General features: G+C 42.5%; 5 non-coding genes and 36 pseudogenes across 5 annotated transcripts; all 41 read left to right on the top strand.

Moving 5' to 3' along the window:
* The first annotated feature begins 11568 nt into the window (after window positions 1-11568).
* LOC134964343 (5S ribosomal RNA) lies at window positions 11569-11687 on the top strand (annotated as a pseudogene).
* A 107-nt stretch (window positions 11688-11794) lies between these two features.
* On the top strand, window positions 11795-11913 carry LOC134960736 (5S ribosomal RNA; annotated as a pseudogene).
* A 107-nt stretch (window positions 11914-12020) lies between these two features.
* LOC134962113 (5S ribosomal RNA) lies at window positions 12021-12139 on the top strand. The gene has a single exon (XR_010187998.1). It is a non-coding gene; the product is annotated as a 5S ribosomal RNA (ribosomal RNA).
* A 107-nt stretch (window positions 12140-12246) lies between these two features.
* LOC134960029 (5S ribosomal RNA) lies at window positions 12247-12365 on the top strand (annotated as a pseudogene).
* A 107-nt stretch (window positions 12366-12472) lies between these two features.
* LOC134964806 (5S ribosomal RNA) lies at window positions 12473-12591 on the top strand (annotated as a pseudogene).
* Window positions 12592-12924: 333 nt separating this feature from the next.
* On the top strand, window positions 12925-13043 carry LOC134962129 (5S ribosomal RNA; annotated as a pseudogene).
* A 107-nt stretch (window positions 13044-13150) lies between these two features.
* Window positions 13151-13269, top strand: LOC134959785 (5S ribosomal RNA; annotated as a pseudogene).
* A 108-nt stretch (window positions 13270-13377) lies between these two features.
* Window positions 13378-13496, top strand: LOC134962284 (5S ribosomal RNA; annotated as a pseudogene).
* A 107-nt stretch (window positions 13497-13603) lies between these two features.
* On the top strand, window positions 13604-13722 carry LOC134964389 (5S ribosomal RNA). Its single transcript, XR_010188210.1, has one exon. It is a non-coding gene; the product is annotated as a 5S ribosomal RNA (ribosomal RNA).
* Window positions 13723-13829: 107 nt separating this feature from the next.
* On the top strand, window positions 13830-13948 carry LOC134964377 (5S ribosomal RNA). The gene has a single exon (XR_010188209.1). It is a non-coding gene; the product is annotated as a 5S ribosomal RNA (ribosomal RNA).
* Window positions 13949-14055: 107 nt separating this feature from the next.
* On the top strand, window positions 14056-14174 carry LOC134960251 (5S ribosomal RNA; annotated as a pseudogene).
* A 107-nt stretch (window positions 14175-14281) lies between these two features.
* Window positions 14282-14400, top strand: LOC134963715 (5S ribosomal RNA; annotated as a pseudogene).
* Window positions 14401-20873: 6473 nt separating this feature from the next.
* LOC134964163 (5S ribosomal RNA) lies at window positions 20874-20992 on the top strand (annotated as a pseudogene).
* Window positions 20993-21099: 107 nt separating this feature from the next.
* Window positions 21100-21218, top strand: LOC134962131 (5S ribosomal RNA; annotated as a pseudogene).
* A 107-nt stretch (window positions 21219-21325) lies between these two features.
* Window positions 21326-21444, top strand: LOC134960005 (5S ribosomal RNA; annotated as a pseudogene).
* A 107-nt stretch (window positions 21445-21551) lies between these two features.
* Window positions 21552-21670, top strand: LOC134960921 (5S ribosomal RNA; annotated as a pseudogene).
* Window positions 21671-21777: 107 nt separating this feature from the next.
* Window positions 21778-21896, top strand: LOC134959744 (5S ribosomal RNA; annotated as a pseudogene).
* A 107-nt stretch (window positions 21897-22003) lies between these two features.
* LOC134958936 (5S ribosomal RNA) lies at window positions 22004-22122 on the top strand (annotated as a pseudogene).
* A 107-nt stretch (window positions 22123-22229) lies between these two features.
* On the top strand, window positions 22230-22348 carry LOC134959699 (5S ribosomal RNA; annotated as a pseudogene).
* A 107-nt stretch (window positions 22349-22455) lies between these two features.
* Window positions 22456-22574, top strand: LOC134962535 (5S ribosomal RNA; annotated as a pseudogene).
* A 107-nt stretch (window positions 22575-22681) lies between these two features.
* On the top strand, window positions 22682-22800 carry LOC134959836 (5S ribosomal RNA; annotated as a pseudogene).
* Window positions 22801-22907: 107 nt separating this feature from the next.
* LOC134963118 (5S ribosomal RNA) lies at window positions 22908-23026 on the top strand (annotated as a pseudogene).
* Window positions 23027-23133: 107 nt separating this feature from the next.
* LOC134960026 (5S ribosomal RNA) lies at window positions 23134-23252 on the top strand (annotated as a pseudogene).
* Window positions 23253-23359: 107 nt separating this feature from the next.
* On the top strand, window positions 23360-23477 carry LOC134963920 (5S ribosomal RNA; annotated as a pseudogene).
* Window positions 23478-23584: 107 nt separating this feature from the next.
* Window positions 23585-23703, top strand: LOC134962039 (5S ribosomal RNA; annotated as a pseudogene).
* A 107-nt stretch (window positions 23704-23810) lies between these two features.
* On the top strand, window positions 23811-23929 carry LOC134959727 (5S ribosomal RNA; annotated as a pseudogene).
* Window positions 23930-24036: 107 nt separating this feature from the next.
* On the top strand, window positions 24037-24155 carry LOC134964233 (5S ribosomal RNA; annotated as a pseudogene).
* Window positions 24156-24262: 107 nt separating this feature from the next.
* On the top strand, window positions 24263-24381 carry LOC134962257 (5S ribosomal RNA; annotated as a pseudogene).
* Window positions 24382-24488: 107 nt separating this feature from the next.
* On the top strand, window positions 24489-24607 carry LOC134964784 (5S ribosomal RNA). The gene has a single exon (XR_010188247.1). It is a non-coding gene; the product is annotated as a 5S ribosomal RNA (ribosomal RNA).
* A 107-nt stretch (window positions 24608-24714) lies between these two features.
* On the top strand, window positions 24715-24833 carry LOC134960086 (5S ribosomal RNA; annotated as a pseudogene).
* A 107-nt stretch (window positions 24834-24940) lies between these two features.
* LOC134960240 (5S ribosomal RNA) lies at window positions 24941-25059 on the top strand. Its single transcript, XR_010187724.1, has one exon. It is a non-coding gene; the product is annotated as a 5S ribosomal RNA (ribosomal RNA).
* Window positions 25060-25166: 107 nt separating this feature from the next.
* Window positions 25167-25285, top strand: LOC134963576 (5S ribosomal RNA; annotated as a pseudogene).
* A 107-nt stretch (window positions 25286-25392) lies between these two features.
* On the top strand, window positions 25393-25511 carry LOC134964583 (5S ribosomal RNA; annotated as a pseudogene).
* Window positions 25512-25619: 108 nt separating this feature from the next.
* LOC134960818 (5S ribosomal RNA) lies at window positions 25620-25738 on the top strand (annotated as a pseudogene).
* A 107-nt stretch (window positions 25739-25845) lies between these two features.
* LOC134962810 (5S ribosomal RNA) lies at window positions 25846-25964 on the top strand (annotated as a pseudogene).
* A 107-nt stretch (window positions 25965-26071) lies between these two features.
* On the top strand, window positions 26072-26190 carry LOC134961708 (5S ribosomal RNA; annotated as a pseudogene).
* Window positions 26191-26297: 107 nt separating this feature from the next.
* LOC134963900 (5S ribosomal RNA) lies at window positions 26298-26416 on the top strand (annotated as a pseudogene).
* A 107-nt stretch (window positions 26417-26523) lies between these two features.
* Window positions 26524-26642, top strand: LOC134962919 (5S ribosomal RNA; annotated as a pseudogene).
* A 107-nt stretch (window positions 26643-26749) lies between these two features.
* Window positions 26750-26868, top strand: LOC134962536 (5S ribosomal RNA; annotated as a pseudogene).
* A 107-nt stretch (window positions 26869-26975) lies between these two features.
* LOC134959837 (5S ribosomal RNA) lies at window positions 26976-27094 on the top strand (annotated as a pseudogene).
* A 107-nt stretch (window positions 27095-27201) lies between these two features.
* LOC134963119 (5S ribosomal RNA) lies at window positions 27202-27320 on the top strand (annotated as a pseudogene).
* Window positions 27321-27349: the final 29 nt, after the last annotated feature.

A 27349-nucleotide genomic window follows, 5' to 3' on the forward strand; every position in this document is an offset into this window, starting at 1 on the left:
AGTTTGTGTAAGGGTTAGGGTTAGGTTAGGGATAGGGTTCGTATTAGGGTTAGGGTTAGATTAGGTTTAGGATTAGGGTTCGCATTATGTTAGGGTTAGTGACGGATAGGGTTAGGGTTAGTTATGGTTAGGGTTAGGATATTAGGTTATTAGGGTTATGGTTAGGGTTCTTATTATTGTTAGGGTTCGTTTTAGGGTAGGGTTCATATAAGGGTTAGGGTTAGGGTTCGTATTAGGGTTAGGGTAAGTGTTTTAGGGTTTTAGTGTTAGGGTTAGGGTTATTAGGATTAGGTTTCGTGTTAGGGATAGTGTTAGAGTATAGAGTTTGTGTTAGAGTTAGCGTTAGGTTAGGGTCAGGGTTAGGATTAGGGTTACGGTTAGAGTTTGGTTAGTGTTAGGGTTATGGTATTAAAGTTAGGGTTAGGGTTAGGTTAGGGTTAGTGTTCGTATTATGGTTAGGGTTAGGATTATGTTATTAGGGTTAGGGTTAGGGTTAGTGTTAGGGTTAGGGTGTTGGGGTCAGTTGGGGTTAGGGTTCATATTAGGGTTAGGGTTCGTATTAGGGTTAGGGTTCGTATTAGAGTTAGGGTTCGTGTAAGGGGTAGGGTTTATATTAGGGTTAGGGTTAGAGTTAGGTTAGGGTTAGGGTATTAGGGTTAGGGTAATAGGGTTAGGGTTAGGGTTAGGATATGAGGCTAAGGGTTGGTTAGGGTCAGGGTTCGTATGAAGGTTAGGGTCAGCATTTTGGGGCTAGGGTTAGGGTATTAGGGTAAAATTAGAATTTATGGTATTAGGGTTAGGGTTCGTGTTAGGGTTAGGGTTCGTGTTAGTGTTAGGGTTTGTGTAAGGGTTAGAGTTGGATTAGGGTTACGGTTATGGTTGGGTTAGGGTTAGGGTTATGGTATTAAGGTTAGGGTTAGGGTTCGTATTAGGGTTGGGGTTAGGATTAGGGTATTAGGGTTAGGGTTCGTGTAAGGGGTAGGGTTCATATTAGGGTTAGGGTTAGAGTTAGGGTTAGGGTATTAGGGTTAGGATAATAGGGTTAACATTAGGGTTAGGATATGAGGGATAGAGTTAGTAAGGGTTAGGTTTTGTATTAAGATTATGGTTAGCATTTTAGGGCTAGGATTAGGGTATTAGGGTTAGAATTAGAATTTATGGTATTAGGGTTCGTGTTAGGGCTAGGGTTAGGGTTAGTGTTAGTGTTAGGGTTTGTGTAAGGGTTAGGGTTAGGTTTATTAGGATTAGGTTTCGTGTTAGGGATAGTGTTAGAGTATAGAGTTTGTGTTAGAGTTAGGGTTAGGTTAGGGTCAGGGTTAGGATTAGGGTTACGGTTAGAGTTTGGTTAGTGTTAGGGTTATGGTATTAAAGTTAGGGTTAGGGTTAGGTTAGGGTTAGTGTTCGTATTATGGTTAGGGTTAGGATTATGTTATTAGGGTTAGGATTATGTTATTAGGGTTAGGGTTAGTGTTAGGGTTAGGGTGTTAGGGTCAGTTAGGGTTAGGGTTCATATTAGGGTTAGGGTTCGTATTAGAGTTAGGGTTCGTGTATGGGGTAGGGTTTATATTAGGGTTAGGGTTAGAGTTAGGTTAGGGTTAGGGTATTAGGGTTAGGGTAATAGGGTTAGGGTTAGGATATGAGGGTAATGGTTGGTTAGGGTCAGGGTTCGTATGAAGGTTAGGGTCAGCATTTTGGGGCTAGGGTTAGGTTATTAGGGTTAGAATTAGAATTTATGGTATTAGGGTTAGGGTTCGTGTTAGGGTTAGGGTTCGTGTTAGTGTTAGGGTTTGTGTAAGGGTTAGAGTTAGGTTAGGGTTAGGATTAGGGTTACGGTTATGGTTGGGTTAGGGTTATGGTATTAAGGTTAGGGTTAGGGTTCGTATTAGGGTTGGGGTTAGGATTAGGGTATTAGGGTTAGGGTTCGTGTAAGGGGTAGGGTTCATATTAGGGTTAGGGTTAGAGTTAGGGTTAGGGTATTAGGGTTAGGATAATAAGGTTAACGTTAGGGTTAGGATATGAGGGTTAGGGTTAGTAAGGGTTAGGTTTTGTATTAAGATTATGGTTAGCATTTTAGGGCTAGGATTAGGGTATTAGGGTTAGAATTAGAATTTATGGTATTAGGGTTAGGGTTCGTGTTAGGGCTAGGGTTAGGGTTCGTGTTAGTGTTAGGGTTTGTGTAAGGGTTAGGGTTAGGTTAGGGTTAAGATTAGGGTGACGGTTAGGGTTGAGTTAGGGTTAGGGTTATGGTATTAAGGTTAGGGTTAGGGTTCGTATTAGGGTTAGGGTTAGGATTAGGGTATTAGGGTTAGTGTTAGGTTAGGGTTAGGATATTATGGTTAAGGTATTAGGGTTATGGTTAGTTAGGGTTAGGGTTCGTATAAGGGTTAGAGTTAGGGTTCGTATTAGGGTTAGTGTTCATATTAGGGTTAGGGTAGCATTAGGGTTAGGGTAGCATTAGGGTTAGTGTTAGGTTATTAGGGTTAGGGTATTACGGTTAGGGTTAGATTAGGGTTAGGGTTAGTATTAGGGTTACGGATAGAGTTTGGTTAGGGTTAGGGTTATGGTATTAAGGTTAGGGATAGTGTTAGATTAGAGTTACGGTTTGTATTAGGGGTAGGGTTCTTATTACAGTTAGGGTTCGTATTAGAGTAAAGGGATAGGGTTCGTATTAGGGGTAGGGTTCATATTAGGGGAAGGGTTAGAGTTAGGTTAGGGTTAGGGTAGCACTAGGGTTAGGGTTTGCGTTAGGGTTAATATTAGAGGTATTAGGGTTATATTTAGGGTTAGGGTAGCGTTAGAGTTAGGGTTAGGGTTAGGGTTAGGGTTAGGATTAGGGGTAGGGTTGGGTTAGGGTTAGGGTATTAGGGTTAGGGTTAGGTTTCATATTAGGGTTAGGGTTAGGGTTACAGTTAGTTTAGGGTTAGTGTGTTATGGTTAGAGTATTTGGGTTATGTTTAGGTTAGGGTTAGGTCAATGGCATTAGGGAAAGTGTATTAAGGTTAGGGTAGGGTATTAGGGTTAAGGTTAAGGTTAAGGTAAGTTAGTGTTAGGGTTCATATTAGGGTTAGGGTTCATATTAGGGTTAGGATTAGGGTTAGGGTTTGTATTAGGGTTAGGGTTAGAGTATCTTTAGGGTAATGGTTCATGTTAGGGTTTGTGTTAGGGTTAGAGTTTGTGTAAGGGTTAGGTTAGGTTAGGGATAGGGTTCGTATTAGGGTTAGGGTTAGATTAGGTTTAGGATTAGGGTTCGCATTATGTTAGGGTTAGTGACGGATAGGGTTAGGGTTAGTTAGGGTTAGGGTTAGGATATTAGGTTATTAGGGTTATGGTTAGGGTTCTTATTATGGTTAGGGTTCGTATTAGGGTAGGGTTCATATAAGGGTTAGGGTTCGGATTAGGGTTAGGGTAAGTGTTTTAGGGTTTTAGTGTTAGGGTTAGGGTTATTAGGATTAGGTTTCGTGTTAGGGATAGTGTTAGAGTTAGAGTTTGTGTTAGAGTTAAGGTTAGGTTAGGGTCAGTGTTAGGATTAGGGTTACGGTTAGAGTTTGGTTAGTGTTAGGGTTATGGTATTAAGGTTAGGGTTAGGGTTAGGTTAGGGTTAGTGTTGGTATTATGGTTAGGGTTAGGATTATGTTATTAGGCTTAGGGTTAGTGTTAGGGTTAGGGGGTTAGGGTCAGTTAGGGTTAGGGTTCATATTAGGGTTAGGGTTCGTATTAGAGTTAGGGTTCGTGTAAGGGGTAGGGTTTATATTAGGGTTAGGGTTAGAGTTAGGTTAGGGTTAGGGTATTAGGGTTAGGGTAATAGGGTTAGGGTTAGGGTTAGGATATGAGGGTAAGGGTTGGTTAGGGTCAGGGTTCGTATGAAGGTTAGGGTCAGCATTTTGGGGCTAGGGTTAGGGTATTAGGGTTAGAATTAGAATTTATGGTATTAGGGTTAGGGTTCGTGTTAGGGTTAGGGTTCGTGTTAGTGTTAGGGTTTGTGTAAGGGTTAGAGTTAGGTTAGGGTTAGGATTAGGGTTACGGTTATGGTTGGGTTAGGGTTAGGGTTATGGTATTAAGGTTAGGGTTCGTATTAGGGTTGGGGTTAGGATTAGGGTATTAGGGTTAGGGTTCGTGTAAGGGGTAGGGTTCATATTAGGGTTAGGGTTAGAGTTAGGGTTAGGGTATTAGGGTTAGGATAATAAGGTTAACGTTAGGGTTAGGATATGAGGGTTAGGGTTAGTAAGGGTTAGGTTTTGTATTAAGATTATGGTTAGCATTTTAGGGCTAGGATTAGGGTATTAGGGTTAGAATTAGAATTTATGGTATTAGGGTTCGTGTTAGGGCTAGGGTTAGAGTTCGTGTTAGTGTTAGGGTTTGTGTAAGGGTTAGGGTTAGGTTAGGATTAAGATTAGGGTGACGGTTAGGGTTGAGTTAGGGTTAGGGTTATGGTATTAAGGTTAGGGTTAGGGTTCGTATTAGGGTTAGGGTTAGGATTAGGGTATTAGGGTTAGGGTTAGGTTAGAGTTAGGATATTATGGTTAAGGTATTAGGGTTATGGTTAGTTAGGGTTAGGGTTCGTATAAGGGTTAGAGTTAGGGTTTGTATTAGGGTTAGTGTTCATATTAGGGTTAGGGTAGCATTAGGGTTAGGGTAGCATTAGGGTTAGTGTTAGGTTATTAGGGTTAGGGTATTATGGTTAGGGTTAGATTAGGGTTAGGGTTAGTATTAGGGTTACGGATAGAGTTTGGTTAGGGTTAGGGTTATGGTATTAAGGTTAGGGATAGTGTTAGATTAGAGTTACGGTTTGTATTAGGGTTAGGGTTCTTATTACAGTTAGGGTTCGTATTAGAGTAAAGGGATAGGGTTCGTGTTAGGGGTAGGGTTCATATTAGGGTTAGGGTTAGAGTTAGGTTAGGGTTAGGGTAGCATTAGGGTTAGGGTTTGCGTTAGGGTTAATATTAGAGGTATTAGGGTTATATTTAGGGTTAGGGTAGCGTTAGAGTTAGGGTTAGGGTTAGGTAAGGGTTAGGGTTAGGATTAGGGGTAGGGTTGGGTTAGGGTTAGGGTATTAGGGTTAGGTTTCATATTAGGGTTAGGGTTAGGGTTACAGTTAGGTTAGGGTTAGTGTGTTATGGTTAGGGTATTTGGGTTATGGTTATGTTAGGGTTAGGTCAATGGCATTAGGGAAAGTGTATTAAGGTTAGGGTTAGGGTATTAGGGTTAGGATTAAGGTTAAGGTAAATTAGTGTTAGGGTTCGTATTAGGGTTAGGGTTCATATTAGGGTTAGGATTAGGGTTAGGGTTTGTATTAGGGTTAGGGTTAGATTATCTTTAGGGTTAGGGTTCATGTTAGGGTTTGTGTTAGGGTTAGAGTTTGTGTAAGGGTTAGGGTTAGGTTAGGGATAGGGTTCGTATTAGGGTTAGAGTTAGATTAGGTTTAGGATTAGGGTTCGCATTATGTTAGGGTTAGTGACGGATAGGGTTAGGGTTAGTTAGGGTTAGGGTTAGGATATTAGGTTATTAGGGTTATGGTTAGGGTTCTTATTATGGTTAGGGTTCGTATTAGGGTAGGGTTCATATAAGGGTTAGGGTTAGGGTTCGGATTAGGGTTAGGGTAAGTGTTTTAGGGTTTTAGTGTTAGGGTTAGGGTTATTAGGATTAGGTTTCGTGTTAGGGATAGTGTTAGAGTTAGAGTTTGTGTTAGAGTTAGGGTTAGGTTAGGGTCAGGGTTAGGATTAGGGTTACGGTTAGAGTTTGGTTAGTGTTAGGGTTATGGTATTAAGGTTAGGGTTAGGGTTAGGTTAGGGTTAGTGTTCGTATTATGGTTAGGGTTAGGATTATGTTATTAGGGTTAGGGTTAGTGTTAGGGTTAGGGTGTTAGGGTCAGTTAGGGTTAGGGTTCATATTAGGCTTAGGGTTCGTATTAGGGTTAGGGTTCGTATTAGAGTTAGGGTTCCTGTAAGGGGTAGGGTTTATATTAGGGTTAGGGTTAGAGTTAAGTTAGGGTTAGGGTATTAGGGTTAGGGTAATACGGTTAGGGTTAGGGTTAGGATATGAGGGTAAGGGTTGGTTAGGGTCATGGTTCGTATGAAGGTTAGGGTCAGCATTTTGGGGCTAGGGTTAGGGTATTAGGGTTAGAATTAGAATTTATGGTATTAGGGTTAGGGCTCGTGTTAGGGTTAGGGTTCGTGTTAGTGTTAGGGTTTGTGTAAGGGTTAGAGTTAGGTTAGGGTTAGGATTAGGGTTACGGTTATGGTTGGGTTAGGGTTAGGGTTAAGGTATTAAGGTTAGGGTTAGGGTTCATATTAGGGTTGGGGTTAGGATTAGGGTATTAGGGTTAGGGTTCGTGTAAGGGGTAGGGTTCATATTAGGGTTAAAGTTAGAGTTAGGGTTAGGGTATTAGGGTTAGGATAATAGGGTTAACGTTAGGGATAGGATATGAGGGTTAGGGTTAGTAAGGGTTAGGTTTTGTATTAAGATTATCGTTAGCATTTTAGGGCTAGGATTAGGGTATTAGGGTTAGAATTAGAATTTATGGTATTAGGGTTAGGGTTCGTGTTAGGGCTAGGGTTAGGGTTCGTGTTAGTGTTAGGGTTTGTGTAAGGGTTAGGGTTAGGTTAGGGTTAAGATTAGGGTGACGGTTAGGGTTGAGTTAGGGTTAGGGTTATGGTATTAAGGTTAGGGTTAGGGTTCGTATTAGGGTTAGGGTTAGGATTAGGGTATTAGGGTTAGTGTTAGGTTAGGGTTAGGATATTATGGTTAAGGTATTAGGGTTATGGTTAGTTAGGGTTAGGGTTCGTATAAGGGTTAGAGTTAGGGTTCGTATTAGGGTTAGTGTTCATATTAGGGTTAGGGTAGCATTAGGGTTAGGGTAGCATTAGGGTTAGTGTTAGGTTATTAGGGTTAGGGTATTACGGTTAGGGTTAGATTAGGGTTAGGGTTAGTATTAGGGTTACGGATAGAGTTTGGTTAGGGTTAGGGTTATGGTATTAAGGTTAGGGATAGTGTTAGATTAGAGTTACGGTTTGTATTAGGGGTAGGGTTCTTATTACAGTTAGGGTTCGTATTAGAGTAAAGGGATAGGGTTCGTGTTAGGGGTAGGGTTCATATTAGGGGAAGGGTTAGAGTTAGGTTAGGGTTAGGGTAGCACTAGGGTTAGGGTTTGCGTTAGGGTTAATATTAGAGGTATTAGGGTTATATTTAGGGTTAGGGTAGCGTTAGAGTTAGGGTTAGGGTTAGGGTTAGGATTAGGGGTAGGGTTTGGTTAGGGTTAGGGTATTAGGGTTAGGGTTAGGTTTCATATTAGGGTTAGGGTTAGGGTTACAGTTAGTTTAGGGTTAGTGTGTTATGGTTAGAGTATTTGGGTTATGTTTAGGTTAGGGTTAGGTCAATGGCATTAGGGAAAGTGTATTAAGGTTAGGGTAGGGTATTAGGGTTAAGGTTAAGGTTAAGGTAAGTTAGTGTTAGGGTTCATATTAGGGTTAGGGTTCATATTAGGGTTAGGATTAGGGTTAGGGTTTGTATTAGGGTTAGGGTTAGAGTATCTTTAGGGTCATGTTAGGGTTTGTGTTAGGGTTAGAGTTTGTGTAAGGGTTAGGTTAGGTTAGGGATAGGGTTCGTATTAGGGTTAGGGTTAGATTAGGTTTAGGATTAGGGTTCGCATTATGTTAGGGTTAGTGACGGATAGGGTTAGGGTTAGTTAGGGTTAGGGTTAGGATATTAAGTTATTAGGGTTATGGTTAGGGTTCTTATTATGGTTAGGGTTCGTATTAGGGTAGGGTTCATATAAGGGTTAGGGTTCGGATTAGGGTTAGGGTAAGTGTTTTAGGGTTTTAGTGTTAGGGTTAGGGTTATTAGGATTAGGTTTCGTGTTAGGGATAGTGTTAGAGTTAGAGTTTGTGTTAGAGTTAGGGTTAGGTTAGGGTCAGTGTTAGGATTAGGGTTACGGTTAGAGTTTGGTTAGTGTTAGGGTTATGGTATTAAGGTTAGGGTTAGGGTTAGGTTAGGGTTAGTGTTGGTATTATGGTTAGGGTTAGGATTATGTTATTAGGCTTAGGGTTAGTGTTAGGGTTAGGGGGTTAGGGTCAGTTAGGGTTAGGGTTCATATTAGGGTTAGGGTTCGTATTAGAGTTAGGGTTCGTGTAAGGGGTAGGGTTTATATTAGGGTTAGGGTTAGAGTTAGGTTAGGGTTAGGGTATTAGGGTTAGGGTAATAGGGTTAGGGTTAGGGTTAGGATATGAGGGTAAGGGTTGGTTAGGGTCAGGGTTCGTATGAAGGTTAGGGTCAGCATTTTGGGGCTAGGGTTAGGGTATTAGGGTTAGAATTAGAATTTATGGTATTAGGGTTAGGGTTCGTGTTAGGGTTAGGGTTCGTGTTAGTGTTAGGGTTTGTGTAAGGGTTAGAGTTAGGTTAGGGTTAGGATTAGGGTTACGGTTATGGTTGGGTTAGGGTTAGGGTTATGGTATTAAGGTTAGGGTTCGTATTAGGGTTGGGGTTAGGATTAGGGTATTAGGGTTAGGGTTCGTGTAAGGGGTAGGGTTCATATTAGGGTTAGGGTTAGAGTTAGGGTTAGGGTATTAGGGTTAGGATAATAAGGTTAACGTTAGGGTTAGGATATGAGGGTTAGGGTTAGTAAGGGTTAGGTTTTGTATTAAGATTATGGTTAGCATTTTAGGGCTAGGATTAGGGTATTAGGGTTAGAATTAGAATTTATGGTATTAGGGTTCGTGTTAGGGCTAGGGTTAGAGTTCGTGTTAGTGTTAGGGTTTGTGTAAGGGTTAGGGTTAGGTTAGGATTAAGATTAGGGTGACGGTTAGGGTTGAGTTAGGGTTAGGGTTATGGTATTAAGGTTAGGGTTAGGGTTCGTATTAGGGTTAGGGTTAGGATTAGGGTATTAGGGTTAGGGTTAGGTTAGAGTTAGGATATTATGGTTAAGGTATTAGGGTTATGGTTAGTTAGGGTTAGGGTTCGTATAAGGGTTAGAGTTAGGGTTCGTATTAGGGTTAGTGTTCATATTAGGGTTAGGGTAGCATTAGGGTTAGGGTAGCATTAGGGTTAGTGTTAGGTTATTAGGGTTAGGGTATTACGGTTAGGGTTAGATTAGGGTTAGGGTTAGTATTAGGGTTACGGATAGAGTTTGGTTAGGGTTAGGGTTATGGTATTAAGGTTAGGGATAGTGTTAGATTAGAGTTACGGTTTGTATTAGGGTTAGGGTTCTTATTACAGTTAGGGTTCGTATTAGAGTAAAGGGATAGGGTTCGTGTTAGGGGTAGGGTTCATATTAGGGTTAGGGTTAGAGTTAGGTTAGGGTTAGGGTAGCATTAGGGTTAGGGTTTGCGTTAGGGTTAATATTAGAGGTATTAGGGTTATATTTAGGGTTAGGGTAGCGTTAGAGTTAGGGTTAGGGTTAGGTAAGGGTTAGGGTTAGGATTAGGGGTAGGGTTGGGTTAGGGTTAGGGTATTAGGGTTAGGTTTCATATTAGGGTTAGGGTTACAGTTAGGTTAGGGTTAGTGTGTTATGGTTAGGGTATTTGGGTTATGGTTATGTTAGGGTTAGGTCAATGGCATTAGGGAAAGTGTATTAAGGTTAGGGTTAGGGTATTAGGGTTAGGATTAAGGTTAAGGTAAATTAGTGTTAGGGTTCGTATTAGGGTTAGGGTTCATATTAGGGTTAGGATTAGGGTTAGGGTTTGTATTAGGGTTAGGGTTAGATTATCTTTAGGGTTAGGGTTCATGTTAGGGTTTGTGTTAGGGTTAGAGTTTGTGTAAGGGTTAGGGTTAGGTTAGGGATAGGGTTCGTATTAGGGTTAGAGTTAGATTAGGTTTAGGATTAGGGTTCGCATTATGTTAGGGTTAGTGACGGATAGGGTTAGGGTTAGTTAGGGTTAGGGTTAGGATATTAGGTTATTAGGGTTATGGTTAGGGTTCTTATTATGGTTAGGGTTCGTATTAGGGTAGGGTTCATATAAGGGTTAGGGTTAGGGTTCGGATTAGGGTTAGGGTAAGTGTTTTAGGGTTTTAGTGTTAGGGTTAGGGTTATTAGGATTAGGTTTCGTGTTAGGGATAGTGTTAGAGTTAGAGTTTGTGTTAGAGTTAGGGTTAGGTTAGGGTCAGGGTTAGGATTAGGGTTACGGTTAGAGTTTGGTTAGTGTTAGGGTTATGGTATTAAGGTTAGGGTTAGGGTTAGGTTAGGGTTAGTGTTCGTATTATGGTTAGGGTTAGGATTATGTTATTAGGGTTAGGGTTAGGGTTAGTGTTAGGGTTAGGGTGTTAGGGTCAGTTAGGGTTAGGGTTCATATTAGGCTTAGGGTTCGTATTAGGGTTAGGGTTCGTATTAGAGTTAGGGTTCCTGTAAGGGGTAGGGTTTATATTAGGGTTAGAGTTAAGTTAGGGTTAGGGTATTAGGGTTAGGGTAATACGGTTAGGGTTAGGGTTAGGATATGAGGGTAAGGGTTGGTTAGGGTCATGGTTCGTATGAAGGTTAGGGTCAGCATTTTGGGGCTAGGGTTAGGGTATTAGGGTTAGAATTAGAATTTATGGTATTAGGGTTAGGGTTCGTGTTAGGGTTAGGGTTCGTGTTAGTGTTAGGGTTTGTGTAAGGGTTAGAGTTAGGTTAGGGTTAGGATTAGGGTTACGGTTATGGTTGGGTTAGGGTTAGGGTTAAGGTATTAAGGTTAGGGTTAGGGTTCATATTAGGGTTGGGGTTAGGATTAGGGTATTAGGGTTAGGGTTCGTGTAAGGGGTAGGGTTCATATTAGGGTTAAAGTTAGAGTTAGGGTTAGGGTATTAGGGTTAGGATAATAGGGTTAACGTTAGGGATAGGATATGAGGGTTAGGGTTAGTAAGGGTTAGGTTTTGTATTAAGATTATCGTTAGCATTTTAGGGCTAGGATTAGGGTATTAGGGTTAGAATTAGAATTTATGGTATTAGGGTTAGGGTTCGTGTTAGGGCTAGGGTTAGGGTTCGTGTTAGTGTTAGGGTTTGTGTAAGGGTTAGGGTTAGGTTAGGGTTAAGATTAGGGTGACGGTTAGGGTTGAGTTAGGGTTAGGGTTATGGTATTAAGGTTAGGGTTAGGGTTCGTATTAGGGTTAGGGTTAGGATTAGGGTATTAGGGTTAGGTTAGGGTTAGGATATTATGGTTAAGGTATTAGGGTTATGGTTAGTTAAGGTTAGGGTTCGTATAAGGGTTAGAGTTAGGGTTCGTATTAGGGTTAGTGTTCATATTAGGGTTAGGGTAGCATTAGGGTTAGGGTAGCATTAGGGTTAGTGTTAGGTTATTAGGGTTAGGGTATTATGGTTAGGGTTAGGGTTAGTTAGGGTTAGGGTTAGGATATTAGGGTATTAGGGTTAGGGTTCGTATTAGGGTTAAGGTAGCATTAGGGTTAGGATTCGCGTTACGGTTAGTTAGGGTTAGGGTGATAGGGTATTAGGGTTAGGGTTCGTATTAGGGTTAGGGTTAGATACAAGGTGCTGTAGGTGTTTTTATACTGCCAACACAATTTTGTTGATGCATTCCATTTTCAAACTTATTCATTTATGTACCAGTAGTTAGAAGTAGAAAAGTTCTAACAGAAACCACAAAGCTCATCTACAGCCACACCACACTGGATATGCACAATCTCATCTGATCTTGGAAGCTAAGCAGTGTTGGGCATGGTTAGTACTTGTATAAGAGACAACCTGGGAATACAAGGTGCTGTAGGTATTTTTATACTGCCAACATCGTTCTGTTGATGCATTCTATTTTCAAACTTTTTCATTTATTTACCAGTAGTTAGAAGTAGAAAAGTTCTAACAGAAACCGCAAAGCAAATCTACTGCCACACCACACTGTATATGCCCAATCTCATCTGATCTTGGAGGCTAAGCAGTGTTGGGCCAGGTTAGTACTTGGATGGGAGACCACCTGGGAATAGAAGGTGCTGTAGGTATTTTTATACTGCCAACACCGTTCTGTTGATGCATTCCATTTTCAAATTTTTTCATTTACGTACCAGTAGTTAGAAGTAGAAAAGTTCTAACAGAAACCACAAAGCTCATCTACAGCCATACCACGCTGGATACGCCCAAACTCATCTGATCTTGGAAGCTAAGCAGTGTTGGGTCTGGTTAGTACTTGGATGGGAGACCACCTGGGAATACAAGGTGCTGTAGGTATTTTTATACTGCCAACACCGTTCTGTTGATGCATTCCATTTTCAAACTCTTTAATTTATTTACCAGTAGTTAGAAGTAGAAAAGTTCTAACAGAAACAACAAAGCTCATCTACAGCCACACCACACTGGATACACGCAATCTCATCTGATCTTGGAAGCTAATCAGTGTTGGGCCTGGTTAGTACTTGTATGGGAGACCACCTAGGAATACAAGGTGCTGTAGGTATTTTTATACTGCCAACACCGTTCTGTTGATGCATTCCATTTTCAAACTTATTCATTTATGTACCAGTAGTTAGAAGTAGGAAAGATCTAACAGAAACCACAATGCTCATCTACATCCACACCATACTGGATATGGCAAATCTCATCTGATCTTGGAAACTAAGTAGTATTGGGCTTGGTTAGTACTTGGATGGGAGACCACCTGTTAATACAAGGTGCTGTAGGTATTTTTATACTGCCAACACCGTTCTGTTGATGCATTCCATTTTCAAACTTATTCATTTATGTACCAGTAGTTAGAAGTAGAAAAGTTCTAACAGAAACCACAAAGCTCATCAGCAGCCACACCACACTGTATACGCTCAACCTCATCTGATCGAGGAAGCTAATCAGTGTTGGAGCTGGTTAGTACTTGGATGGGAGACCACCTGGGAATACAAGGTGCTGTAGGTATTTTTATACTGCCAACACCGTTCTGTTGATGCATTCCATTTTCAAATGTATTTATTTATGTACCAGTAGCTAGAAGTAGAAAAGTTCTAACAGAAACCGAAAAGCTCATCTACAGCCACACCACACTGGATACGCCCAATCTCATCTGATCTTGGAAACTAAGCAGTACTGGGCCTGGTTAGTACTTGGATGGGAGACCACCTGGGAATGCAAGGTGCTGCAAATATTTTTATACTGCCAACACCGTTCTGTTGATGCATTCTATTTTCAAACTTTTTCATTTATTTACCAGTAGTTAGAAGTAGAAAAGTTCTAACAGAAACAACAAAGCTCATCTACAGCCACACCACACTGGATACACGCAATTTCATCTGATATTGGAAGCTAAGCAGTGTTGGGCCTGGTTAGTACTTGGATGGGAGACCACCTGGGAATACAAGGTGCTGTAGGTATTTTTATACTGCCAACACCGTTCTATTGATGCATTCCATTTTCAAACTTATTCATTTATGTACCAGTAGTAAGAAGTAGGAAAGATTTAACAGAAACCACAAAAGCTCATCTACATCCACACCATACTGGATACGCCCAATCTCATCTGATCTTGGAAGATAAGCAGTGTTGAGCCTGGTTAGTACTTGAATGGGAGACTGCCTGGGAATACAAGGTGCTGTAGGTATTTTTATACTGCCAACACCGTTCTGTTGATGCATTCCATTTTCAAAACTATTCATTTATGTACCAGTAGTTAGAAGTAGGAAAGTTCTAACAGAAACCGCAAAGCTCATCTACAGCCACACCACACTGGATACGCCCAATCTCATCTGATCTTGGAAGCTAAGCAGTGTTGGGTCTGGTTAGTACTTGGATGGGAGACCACCTGGGAATAGAAGGTGCTGTAGGTATTTTTATACTGCCAACACCGTTCTGTTGATGCATTCCATTTTCAAATTTATTCATTTACGTACCAGTAGTTAGAAGTAGAAAAGTTCTAACAGAAACCACAAAGCTCATCTACAGCCATACTACACTGGATACGCCCAAACTCATCTGTTCTTGGAAGCTAAGCAGTGTTGGGTCTGGTTAGTACTTGAATGGGAGACCACCTGGGAATACAAGGTGCTGTAGGTATTTTTATACTGCCAACACCGTTCTGTTGATGCATTCCATTTTCAAACTCTTTCATTTATTTACCAGTAGTTAGAAGTAGAAAAGTTCTAACAGAAACAACAAAGCTCATCTACAGCCACACCACACTGGATACACGCAATCTCATCTGATCTTGGAAGCTAATCAGTGTTGGGCCTGGTTAGTACTTGGATGGGAGAACACCTGGGAATACAAGGTGCTGTAGGTATTTTTATACTGCCAACACCGTTCTGTTGATGCATTCCATTTTCAAACTTATTCATTTATGTACCAGTAGTTAGAAGTAGGACAGATCTAACAGAAACCACAATGCTCATCTACATCCACACCATACTGAATACGGCAAATCTCATCTGATCTTGGAAACTAAGTAGTATTGGGCTTGGTTAGTACTTGGATGGGAGACCACCTGGGAATACAAGGTGCTGTAGGTATTTTTATACTGCCAACACCGTTCTGTTGATGCATTCCATTTTCAAACTTATTCATTTATGTACCAGTAGTTAGAAGTAGAGATGAGCGGGTTCGGTTTCTCTGAATCCGAACCCGCCAGAACTTCATGTTTTTTTTCACGGGTCCGAGCGACTCGGATCTTCCCGCCTTGCTCGGTTAACCCGAGCGCGCCCGAACGTCATCATGACGCTGTCGGATTCTCGCGAGACTCGGATTCTATATAAGGAGCCGCGCGTCGCCGCCATTTTCACACGTGCATTGAGATTGATAGGGAGAGGACGTGGCTGGCGTCCTCTCCATTAGAAATTAGATTAGAAGAGAGAGAGAGAGATTGTGCAGAGTCAGACAGAGTTTACCACAGTGACCAGTGCAGTTGTTGTTAGTTAACTTTTATTTATTTTAATATATCCGTTCTCTGCTATATCCGTTCTCTGCCTGAAAAAAAACGATACACAGCAGCAGCCAGTCACACAGTGTGACTCAGTCTGTGTGCACTCAGCTCAGCCCAGTGTGCTGCACATCAATGTATAAAAGGCAAAGCTTATAATAATTGTGGGGGAGACTGGGGAGCACTGCAGGTTGTTATAGCAGGAGCCCCCAGGAGTACATAATATTATATTAATTTAAAATTAAACAGTGCACACTTTTGCTGCAGGAGTGCCACTGCCAGTGTGACTAGTGGTGACCAGTGCCTGACCACCAGTATAGTAGTATATTGTTGTATGTATTGTATACTATCTCTTTATCAACCAGTCTATATTAGCAGCAGACACAGTACAGTGCGGTAGTTCACGGCTGTGGCTACCTCTGTGTCGGCAGTCGGAACTCGGCAGGCAGTCCGTCCATCCATAATTGTATTACAATATATACCACCTAACCGTGGTATTTTTTTTTCTTTCTTTATACCGTCGTCATAGTGTCATACTAGTTGTTACGAGTATACTACTATCTCTTTATCAACCAGTGTACAGTGCGGTAGTTCACGGCTGTGGCTACCTCTGTGTCGGCAGTCGGCAGGCAGTCCGTCCATCCATAATTGTATTATTATTATAATATATACCACCTAACCGTGGTTTTTTTTTCATTCTTTATACCGTCATAGTGTCATACTAGTTGTTACGAGTATACTACTATCTCTTTATCAACCAGTGTACAGTGCGGTAGTTCACGGCTGTGGCTACCTCTGTGTCGGCAGTCGGCAGGCAGTCCGTCCATCCATAATTGTATTATTATTATAATATATACCACCTAACCGTGGTTTTTTTTTCATTCTTTATACCGTCGTCATAGTGTCATACTAGTTGTTACGAGTATACTACTATCTCTTTATCAACCAGTGTACAGTGCGGTAGTTCACGGCTGTGGCTACCTCTGTGTCGGCAGTCGGCAGGCAGTCCGTCCATCCATAATTGTATTATTATTATAATATATACCACCTAACCGTGGTTTTTTTTTCATTCTTTATACCGTCGTCATAGTGTCATACTAGTTGTTACGAGTATACTACTATCTCTTTATCAACCAGTGTACAGTGCGGTAGTTCACGGCTGTGGCTACCTCTGTGTCGGCAGTCGGCAGGCAGTCCGTCCATCCATAATTGTATTATTATTATAATATATACCACCTAACCGTGGTTTTTTTTTCATTCTTTATACCGTCGTCATAGTGTCATACTAGTTGTTACGAGTATACTACTATCTCTTTATCAACCAGTGTACAGTGCGGTAGTTCACGGCTGTGGCTACCTCTGTGTCGGCAGTCGGCAGGCAGTCCGTCCATCCATAATTGTATTATTATTATAATATATACCACCTAACCGTGGTTTTTTTTTCATTCTTTATACCGTCGTCATAGTGTCATACTAGTTGTTACGAGTATACTACTATCTCTTTATCAACCAGTGTACAGTGCGGTAGTTCACGGCTGTGGCTACCTCTGTGTCGGCAGTCGGCAGGTATCCAATACTAGTATCCAATCCATCCATCTCCATTGTTTACCTGAGGTGCCTTTTAGTTCTGCCTATAAAATATGGAGAACAAAAAAGTTGAGGTTCCAAAATTAGGGAAAGATCAAGATCCACTTCCACCTCGTGCTGAAGCTGCTGCCACTAGTCATGGCCGAGACGATGAAATGCCAGCAACGTCGTCTGCCAAGGCCGATGCCCAATGTCATAGTACAGAGCATGTCAAATCCAAAACACCAAATATCAGAAAAAAAAGGACTCCAAAACCTAAAATAAAATTGTCGGAGGAGAAGCGTAAACTTGCCAATATGCCATTTACCACACGGAGTGGCAAGGAACGGCTGAGGCCCTGGCCTATGTTCATGGCTAGTGGTTCAGCTTCACATGAGGATGGAAGCACTCAGCCTCTCGCTAGAAAACTGAAAAGACTCAAGCTGGCAAAAGCACCGCAAAGAACTGTGCGTTCTTCGAAATCCCAAATCCACAAGGAGAGTCCAATTGTGTCGGTTGCGATGCCTGACCTTCCCAACACTGGAGGTGAAGAGCATGCGCCTTCCACCATTTGCACGCCCCCTGCAAGTGCTGGAAGGAGCACCCGCAGTCCAGTTCCTGATAGTCAGATTGAAGATGTCAGTGTTGAAGTACACCAGGATGAGGAGGATATGGGTGTTGCTGGCGCTGGGGAGGAAATTGACCAGGAGGATTCTGATGGTGAGGTGGTTTGTTTAAGTCAGGCACCCGGGGAGACACCTGTTGTCCGTGGGAGGAATATGGCCGTTGACATGCCAGGTGAAAATACCAAAAAAATCAGCTCTTCGGTGTGGAGGTATTTCACCAGAAATGCGGACAACAGGTGTCAAGCCGTGTGTTCCCTTTGTCAAGCTGTAATAAGTAGGGGTAAGGACGTTAACCACCTCGGAACATCCTCCCTTATACGTCACCTGCAGCGCATTCATAATAAGTCAGTGACAAGTTCAAAAACTTTGGGTGACAGCGGAAGCAGTCCACTGACCAGTAAATCCCTTCCTCTTGTAACCAAGCTCACGCAAACCACCCCACCAACTCCCTCAGTGTAAATTTCCTCCTTCCCCAGGAATGCCAATAGTCCTGCAGGCCATGTCACTGGCAAGTCTGACGAGTCCTCTCCTGCCTGGGATTCCTCCGATGCATCCTTGCGTGTAACGCCTACTGCTGCTGGCGCTGCTGTTGTTGCCGCTGGGAGTCGATGGTCATCCCAGAGGGGAAGTCGTAAGCCCACTTGTACTACTTCCAGTAAGCAATTGACTGTTCAACAGTCCTTTGCGAGGAAGATGAAATATCACAGCAGTCATCCTACTGCAAAGCGGATAACTGAGGCCTTGGCATCCTGGGTGGTGAGAAACGTGGTTACGGTATCCATCATTACTGCAGAGCCAACTAGAGACTTGTTGGAGGTACTGTGTCCCCGGTACCAAATACCATCTAGGTTCCATTTCTCTAGGCAGGCGATACCGAAAATGTACACAGACCTCAGAAAAAGAGTCACCAGTGTCCTAAAAAATGCAGCTGTACCCAATGTCCACTTAACCACGGACATGTGGACAAGTGGAGCAGGGCAGGGTCAGGACTATATGACTGTGACAGCCCACTGGGTAGATGTATGGACTCCCGCCGCAAGAACAGCAGCGGCGGCACCAGTAGCAGCATCTCGCAAACGCCAACTCTTTCCTAGGCAGGCTACGCTTTGTATCACCGCTTTCCAGAATACGCACACAGCTGAAAACCTCTTACGGCAACTGAGGAAGATCATCGCGGAATGGCTTACCCCAATTGGACTCTCCTGTGGATTTGTGGCATCGGACAACGCCAGCAATATTGTGTGTGCATTAAATCTGGGCCAATTCCAGCACGTCCCATGTTTTGCACATACCTTGAATTTGGTGGTGCAGAATTTTTTAAAAAACGACAGGGGCGTGCAAGAGATGCTGTCGGTGGCCAGAAGAATTGCGGGACACTTTCGGCGTACAGGCACCACGTACAGAAAACTGGAGCACCACCAAAAACTACTGAACCTGCCCTGCCATCATCTGAAGCAAGAAGTGGTAACGAGGTGGAATTCAACCCTCTATATGCTTCAGAGGTTGGAGGAGCAGCAAAAGGCCATTCAAGCCTATACAATTGAGCACGATATAGTAGGTGGAATGCACCTGTCTCAAGTGCAGTGGAGAATGATTTCAACGTTGTGCAAGGTTCTGATGCCCTTTGAACTTGCCACACGTGAAGTCAGTTCAGACACTGCCAGCCTGAGTCAGGTCATTCCCCTCATCAGGCTTTTGCAGAAGAAGCTGGAGGCATTGAAGAAGGAGCTAACACGGAGCGATTCCGCTAGGCATGTGGGACTTGTGGATGCAGCCCTTAATTCGCTTAACAAGGATTCACGGGTGGTCAATCTGTTGAAATCAGAGCACTACATTTTGGCCACCGTGCTCGATCCTAGATTTAAAGCCTACCTTGGATCTCTCTTTCCGGCAGACACAGGTCTGCTGGGGTTGAAAGACCTGCTGGTGACAAAATTGTCAAGTCAAGCGGAACGCGACCTGTCAACATCTCCTCCTTCACATTCTCCCGCAACTGGGGGTGCGAGGAAAAGGCTCAGAATTCCGAGCCCACCCGCTGGCGGTGATGCAGGGCAGTCTGGAGCGACTGCTGATGCTGACATCTGGTCCGGACTGAAGGACCTGACAACGATTACGGACATGTCGTCTACTGTCACTGCATATGATTCTCTCAACATTGATAGAATGGTGGAGGATTATATGAGTGACCGCATCCAAGTAGGCACGTCACACAGTCCGTACTTATACTGGCAGGAAAAAGAGGCAATTTGGAGGCCCTTGCACAAACTGGCTTTATTCTACCTAAGTTGCCCTCCCACAAGTGTGTACTCCGAAAGAGTGTTTAGTGCCGCCGCTCACCTTGTCAGCAATCGGCGTACGAGGTTACATCCAGAAAATGTGGAGAAGATGATGTTCATTAAAATGAATTATAATCAATTCCTCCGCGGAGACATTCACCAGCAGCAATTGCCTCCACAAAGTACACAGGGAGCTGAGATGGTGGATTCCAGTGGGGACGAATTGATAATCTGTGAGGAGGGGGATGTACACGGTGATATATCGGAGGGTGAAGATGAGGTGGACATCTTGCCTCTGTAGAGCCAGTTTGTGCAAGGAGAGATTAATTGCTTCTTTTTTGGGGGGGGTCCAAACCAACCCGTCATATCAGTCACAGTCGTGTGGCAGACCCTGTCACTGAAATGATGGGTTGGTTAAAGTGTGCATGTCCTGTTTTGTTTATACAACATAAGGGTGGGTGGGAGGGCCCAAGGATAATTCCATCTTGCACCTCTTTTTTCTTTTCTTTTTCTTTGCATCATGTGCTGATTGGGGAGGGTTTTTTGGAAGGGACATCCTGCGTGACACTGCAGTGCCACTCCTAGATGGGCCCGGTGTTTGTGTCGGCCACTAGGGTCGCTAATCTTACTCACACAGCTACCTCATTGCGCCTCTTTTTTTCTTTGCGTCATGTGCTGTTTGGGGAGGGTTTTTTGGAAGGGACATCCTGCGTGACACTGCAGTGCCACTCCTAGATGTGCCCGGTGTTTGTGTCGGCCACTAGGGTCGCTAATCTTACTCACACAGTCAGCTACCTCATTGCGCCTCTTTTTTTCTTTGCGTCATGTGCTGTTTGGGGAGGGTTTTTTGGAAGGGCCATCCTGCGTGACACTGCAGTGCCACTCCTAGATGGGCCCGGTGTTTGTGTCGGCCACTAGGGTCGCTTATCTTTCTCACACAGTCAGCTACCTCATTGCGCCTCTTTTTTTCTTTGCGTCATGTGCTGTTTGGGGAGGGTTTTTTGGAAGGGACATCCTGCGTGACACTGCAGTGCCACTCCTAGATGGGCCCGGTGTTTGTGTCGGCCACTAGGGTCGCTAATCTTACTCACACAGCTACCTCATTGCGCCTCTTTTTTTCTTTGCGTCATGTGCTGTTTGGGGAGGGTTTTTTGGAAGGGACATCCTGCGTGACACTGCAGTGCCACTCCTAGATGGGCCCGGTGTTTGTGTCGGCCACTAGGGTCGCTTATCTTACTCACACAGCGACCTCGGTGCAAATTTTAGGACTAAAAATAATATTGTGAGGTGTGATGTGTTCAGAATAGGCTGAAAATGAGTGTAAATTATGTTTTTTGAGGTTAATAATACTTTGGGATCAAAATTACCCCCAAATTCTATGATTTAAGCTGTTTTTTAGGGTTTTTTGAAAAAAAACACCCGAATCCAAAACACACCCGAATCCGACAAAAATAATTCGGTGAGGTTTTGCCAAAACGCGTTCGAACCCAAAACACGGCCGCGGAACCGAACCCAAAACCAAAACACAAAACCCGAAAAATTTCAGGCGCTCATCTCTAGTTAGAAGTAGAAAAGTTCTAACAGAAACCACAAAGCTCATCAGCAGCCACACCACACTGTATACGCTCAACCTCATCTGATCTAGGAAGCTAATCAGTGTTGGACCTGGTTAGTACTTGGATGGGAGACCACCTTGGAATACAAGGTGCTGTAGGTATTTTTATACTGCCAACACCGTTCTGTTGATGCATTCCATTTTCAAACTTATTCTTTTATGTACCAGTAGCTAGAAGTAGGAAAGTTCTAACAGAAACCGAAAAGCTCATCTACAGCCACACCACACTGGATACGCCCAATCTCATCTGATCTTGGAAACTAAGCAGTACTGGGCCTGGTTAGTACTTGGATGGGAGACCACCTGGGAATGCAAGGTGCTGCAAATATTTTTATACTGCCAACACCGTTCTGTTGATGCATTCTATATTCAAACTTTTTCATTTATTTACCAGTAGTTAGAAGTAGAAAAGTTCTAACAGAAACAACAAAGCTCATCTACAGCCACACCACACTGGATACACGCAATTTCATCTGATATTGAAAGCTAAGCAGTGTTGGGCCTGGTTAGTACTTGGATGGGAGACCACCTGGGAATACAAGGTGCTGTAGGTATTTTTATACTGCCAACACCGTTCTATTGATGCATTCCATTTTCAAACTTATTCATTTATGTACCAGTAGTAAGAAGTAGGAAAGATTTAACAGAAACCACAAAGCTCATCTACATCCACACCATACTGGATATGCCAAATCTCATCTGATCTTGGAAACTAAGCAGTATTGGGCTTGGTTAGTACTTGGATGGGAGACCACCTGGGAATACAAGGTGCTGTAGGTGTTTTTATACTGCCAACACCGTTTTGTTGATGCATTCTATTTACAAACTTAGTCATTTATGTACCAGTAGTTAGAAGTAGAAAAGTTCTAACAGAAACCACAAAGCTCATCTACAGCCACACCAAACTGGATACGCCCAATCTCATCTGATCTTGGAAGCTAAGCAGTGTTGGGCCTGGTTAGTACTTGGTAGGGAGACCACCTGGGAATACAAGGTGCTGTAGGTATTTTTATACTGCCAACACCGTTCTGTTGATGCATTCCATTTTCAAACCTATTCATTTATGTACCAGTAGCTAGAAGTAGAATAGTTCTAACAGAAACCGAAAAGCTCATCTACAGCCACACCACACTGGATACGCCCAATCTCATCTGATCTTGGAAACTAAGCAGTACTGGGCCTGGTTAATACTTGAATGGGAGACCACCTGGCAATAGAAGGTGTTGTATGTATTTTTATACTGCCAACACTGTTCTGTTGATGCATTCCATTTTCAAACTTATTTATTTTTGTACCAGTAGTTAGAAGTAGAAAAGTTCTAACAGAAACCACAGCGCTCATCTACAGCCACACCACTCTGGATACGCCCAATCTCATCTGATCTTGGAAGATAAGCAGTGTTGGGCCTGGTTAGTACTTGAATGGGAGACCGCCAGGGAATACAAGGTGCTGTAGCTATTTTTATACTGCCAACACCGTTCTGTTGATGCATTCCATTTTCAAACCTATTCATTTATGTACCAGTAGTTAGAAGTAGGAAAGTTCTAACAGAAACCGCAAAGCTCATCTACAGCCACACCACACTGGATACGCCCAATCTCATCTGATCTTGGAAGCTAAGCAGTGTTGGGTCTGGTTAGTACTTGGATGGGAGACCACCTGGCAATAGAAGGTGTTGTATGTATTTTTATACTGCCAACACTGTTCTGTTGATGCATTCCATTTTCAAACTTATTCATTTATGTACCAGTAGTTAGAAGTAGAAAAGTTCTAACAGAAACCGCAGAGCTCATCTACAGCCACACCACACTGGATACGCCCAATCTCATCTGATCTTGGAAGATAAGCAGTGTTGGGTCTGGTTAGTACTTGAATGGGAGACTGCCTGGGAATACAAGGTGCTGTAGGTATTTTTATACTGACAACACCGTTCTGTTGATGCATTCCATTTTCAAACTTATTTATTTATGTACCAATAGTTAGAAGTAGAAAAGTTCTAACAGAAACCACAAAGCTCTTTTACAGCCACACCACACTGGATACGCCCAATCTCATCTGATCTTGGAAACTAAGCAGTGTTGGGCCTGGTTAGTACTTGGATGGGAGACCACCTGGGAATAGAAAGTGCTGAAGGTTTTTTTATACTGCCAACACCGTTCTGTTGATGCATTCCATTTTCAAACTCTTTCATTTATTTACCAGTAGTTAGAAGTAGAAAAGTTCTAACAGAAACAGCAAAGCTCATCTACAGCCACACCACACTTAATACACGCAATCTCATCTGATCTTGGAAGCTAAGCAGTGTTGGGCCTGGTTAGTACTTGAATAGGAGACCACCTGGGAATACAGGGTGCTGTAGGTATCTTTATACTGCCAACCCCGCTCTATTGATGCATTCCATTTTCAAACTTATTCATTTATGTACCAGTAGTTAGAAGAAGAAAAGTTCTAACAGAAACCACAAAGCTCATCATCAGCCACACCACACTGGATACGCTCAATCTCATCTGATCTAGGAAGCTAATCAGTGTTGGGCCTGGTTAGTACTTGGATGGGAGACCACCTGGAATACAAGGTGCTGTAGGTATTTTTATACTACCAACACCGTTCTGTTGATGCATTCCATTTTCAAACTTATTCATTTATGTACCAGTAGTTAGAAGTAGGAAAGATCTAACAGAAACCACAAAACTCATCTACATCCACACCACGCTGGATATGCCCAAACTCATCTGATCTTGGAAGCTAAGCAGTGTTGGGTCTGGTTAGTACTTGGATGGGAGACCACCTAGGAATACAAGGTGCTGTAGGTATTTTTATACTGCCAACACCGTTCTGTTGATGCATTCCATTTTCAAACTCTTTCATTTATTTACCAGTAGTTAGAAGTAGAAAAGTTCTAACAGAAACAGCAAAGCTCTTCTACAGCCACACTACACTGGATACACACAATCTCATCTGATCTTGGAAGCTAAGCAGTGTTGGGCCTGGTTAGTACTTGGATGGGAGACCACCTGGGAATACAGGCTGCTGTAGGTATTTTTATACTTCCAACACCGCTCTGTTGATGCCTTCCATTTTCAAACTTATTCATTTATGTACCAGTAGTCAGAAGTAGGAAAGATCTAACAGAAACCACAAAGCTCATCTACATCCATACCATACTGGATACGCCAAATCTCATCTGATCTTGGAAACTAAGCAGTATTGGGCTTGGTTAATACTTGGATGGGAGATCACCTGGGAATACAAGGTGCTGTATTTGTTTTTATACTGCCAACTCCATTTTGTTGATGCATTCTATTTACAAACTTATTCATTTATGTACCAGTAGCTAGAAGTAGAAAAGTTCTAACAGAAACCGAAAAGCTCATCTACAGCCACACCACACTGGATACACCCAATCTCATCTGATATTGGAAACTAAGCAGTGCTGGGCCTGGTTAGTACTTGGATGGGATATCACCTGGGAATGCAAGGTGCTGCAGATATTTTTATACTGCCAATACCGTTCTGTTGATGCATTCTATTTTCAAACTTTTTCATTTATTTACCAGTAGTTAGAAGTAGAAAAGTTCTAACAGAAACAACAAAGCTCATCTACAGCCACACCACACTGTATACGCCCAATCTCATCTGGTCTTGGAAGCTAAGTAGTGTTGGGCCTGGTTAGTACTTGGGTGGGAGACCACCTGGGAATACAAGGTGCTGTAGGTATTTTTATACTGCCAACACTGTTCTGTTGATGCATTCTATTTTCAAATTTATTCATTTACGTACCAGTAGTTAGAAGTAGAAAAGTTCTAACAGAAACCACAAAGCTCATCTACAGCCATACCACGCTGGATACGCCCAAACTCATCTGATCTTGGAAGCTAAGCAGTGTTGGGACTGGTTAGTACTTGGGTGGGAAACCACCTGGGAATACAAGGTGCTGTAGGTATTTTTATACTGCCAACAACGTTCTGTTGATGCATTCCATTTTCAAACTCTTTAATTTATTTACCAGTAGTTAGAAGTAGAAAAGTTTTAACAGAAACAACAAAGCTCATCTACAGCCACACCACACTGGATACACGCAATCTCATCTGATCTTGGAAGATAAGCAGTGTTGGGCCTGGTTAGTACTTGGATGGGAGACCACCTGGGAATACAAGGTGCTGTAGGTATTTTTATACTGCCAACACCATTCTGTTGATGCATTCCATTTTCAAACTTATTCATTTATGTACCAGTAGTTAGAAGTAGGAAAGATCTAACAGAAACCACAAAGCTCATCTACATCCACACCATACTGCATACGGCAAATCTCATCTGATCTTGGAAACTAAGCAGTATTGGGCTTGGTTAGTACTTGGATGGGAGACCACCTGGGAATACAAGGTGCTGTAGGTGTTTTTATACTGCCAACACCGTTTTGTTGATGCATTCTATTTATAAACGTATTCATTTATATACCAGTAGCTAGAAGTAGAAAAGTTCTAACAGAAACCGAAAAGCTCATCTATAGCAACACCACACTGGATACGCCCAATCGCAACTGATCTTGGAAACTAAGCAGTACTGGGCCTGGTTAGTATTTGGATGGGAGACCACCTGGGAATGCAAGGTGCTGCAGATATTTTTATACTGCCAACACCGTTCTGTTGATGCATTCTATTTTCAAACTTTTTTCATTTATTTACCAGTAGTTAGAAGTAGAAAAGTTCTAACAGAAACAACAAAGCTCATCTACAGCCACACCACACTGGATACACGCAATTTCATCTGATATTGGAAGCTAAGCAGTGTTGGGCCTGGTTAGTACTTGGATGGGAGACCACCTGGGAATACAAGGTGCAGTAGGTATTTTTATACTGCCAACACCGTTCTATTGATGCATTCCATTTTCAAACTTATTCATTTATGTACCAGTAGTAAGAAGTAGGAAAGATTTAACAGAAACCACAAAGCTCATCTTCATCCACACCATACTGGATACGCCAAATCTCATCTGATCTTGGAAACTAAGCAGTATTGGGCTTGGTTAGTACTTGGATGGGAGACCACCTGGGAATACAAGGTGCTGTAGGTGTTTTTATACTGCCAACACCGTTCTGTTGATGCATTCCATTTTCAAACTCTTTCATTTATTTACCAGTAGTTAGAAGTAGAAAAGTTCTAACAGAAACCGAAAAGCTCTTCTACAGCCACACCACACTGGATACGCCCAATCTCATCTGATCTTGGAAACTAAGCAGTACTGGGCCTGGTTAGTACTTGGATGGGAGACCACCTGGGAATGCAAGGTGCTGCAGATATTTTTATACTGCCAACACCGTTCGGTTTATGCATTCTATTTTCAAACTTTTTCATTTATTTACCAGTAGTTAGAAGTAGAAAAGTTCTAACAGAAACCACACAGCTCATCTACAGCCACACCACACTGTATACGCCCGATCTCATCTTGTTTTGGAAGCTAAGCAGTGTTTGGCCTGTTTAGTACTTGAATGGGAGACCACATGGGAATACGAGGTGCTGTAGGTAGTTTTATACTGCCAACACCGTTCTGTTGATGCATTCCATTTTCAAACTCTTTAATTTATTTACCAGTAGTTAGAAGTAGAAAAGTTCTAACAGAAACCGAAAAGCTCTTCTACAGCCACACCACACTGGATACGCCCAATCTCATCTGATTTTGGAAACTAAGCAGTACTGGGCCTGGTTAGTACTTGGATGGGAGACCACCTGGGAATGCAAGGTGCTGCAGATATTTTTATACTGCCAACACCGTTCGGTTGATGCATTCTATTTTCAAACTTTTTCATTTATGTACCAGTAGTTAGAAGTAGGAAAGTTCTAACAGAAACCGCAAAGCTCATCTACAGCCACACCACACTGGATACGCCCAATCTCATCTGATCTTGGAAGCTAAGCAGTGTTGGGTCTGGTTAGTACTTGGATGGGAGACCACCTGGCAATAGAAGGTGTTGTATGTATTTTTATACTGCCAACACTGTTCTGTTGATGCATTCCATTTTCAAACTTATTCATTTATGTACCAGTAGTTAGAAGTAGAAAAGTTCTAACAGAAACCGCAGAGCTCATCTACAGCCACACCACACTGGATACGCCCAATCTCATCTGATCTTGGAAGATAAGCAGTGTTGGGTCTGGTTAGTACTTGAATGGGAGACTGCCTGGGAATACAAGGTGCTGTAGGTATTTTTATACTGACAACACCGTTCTGTTGATGCATTCCATTTTCAAACTTATTTATTTATGTACCAATAGTTAGAAGTAGAAAAGTTCTAACAGAAACCACAAAGCTCTTTTACAGCCACACCACACTGGATACGCCCAATCTCATCTGATCTTGGAAACTAAGCAGTGTTGGGCCTGGTTAGTACTTGGATGGGAGACCACCTGGGAATAGAAAGTGCTGAAGGTTTTTTTATACTGCCAACACCGTTCTGTTGA

This window comes from Pseudophryne corroboree, chromosome 9 (genome assembly GCF_028390025.1).
Source record: "Pseudophryne corroboree isolate aPseCor3 chromosome 9, aPseCor3.hap2, whole genome shotgun sequence".
NCBI lineage: Eukaryota > Metazoa > Chordata > Amphibia > Anura > Myobatrachidae > Pseudophryne > Pseudophryne corroboree.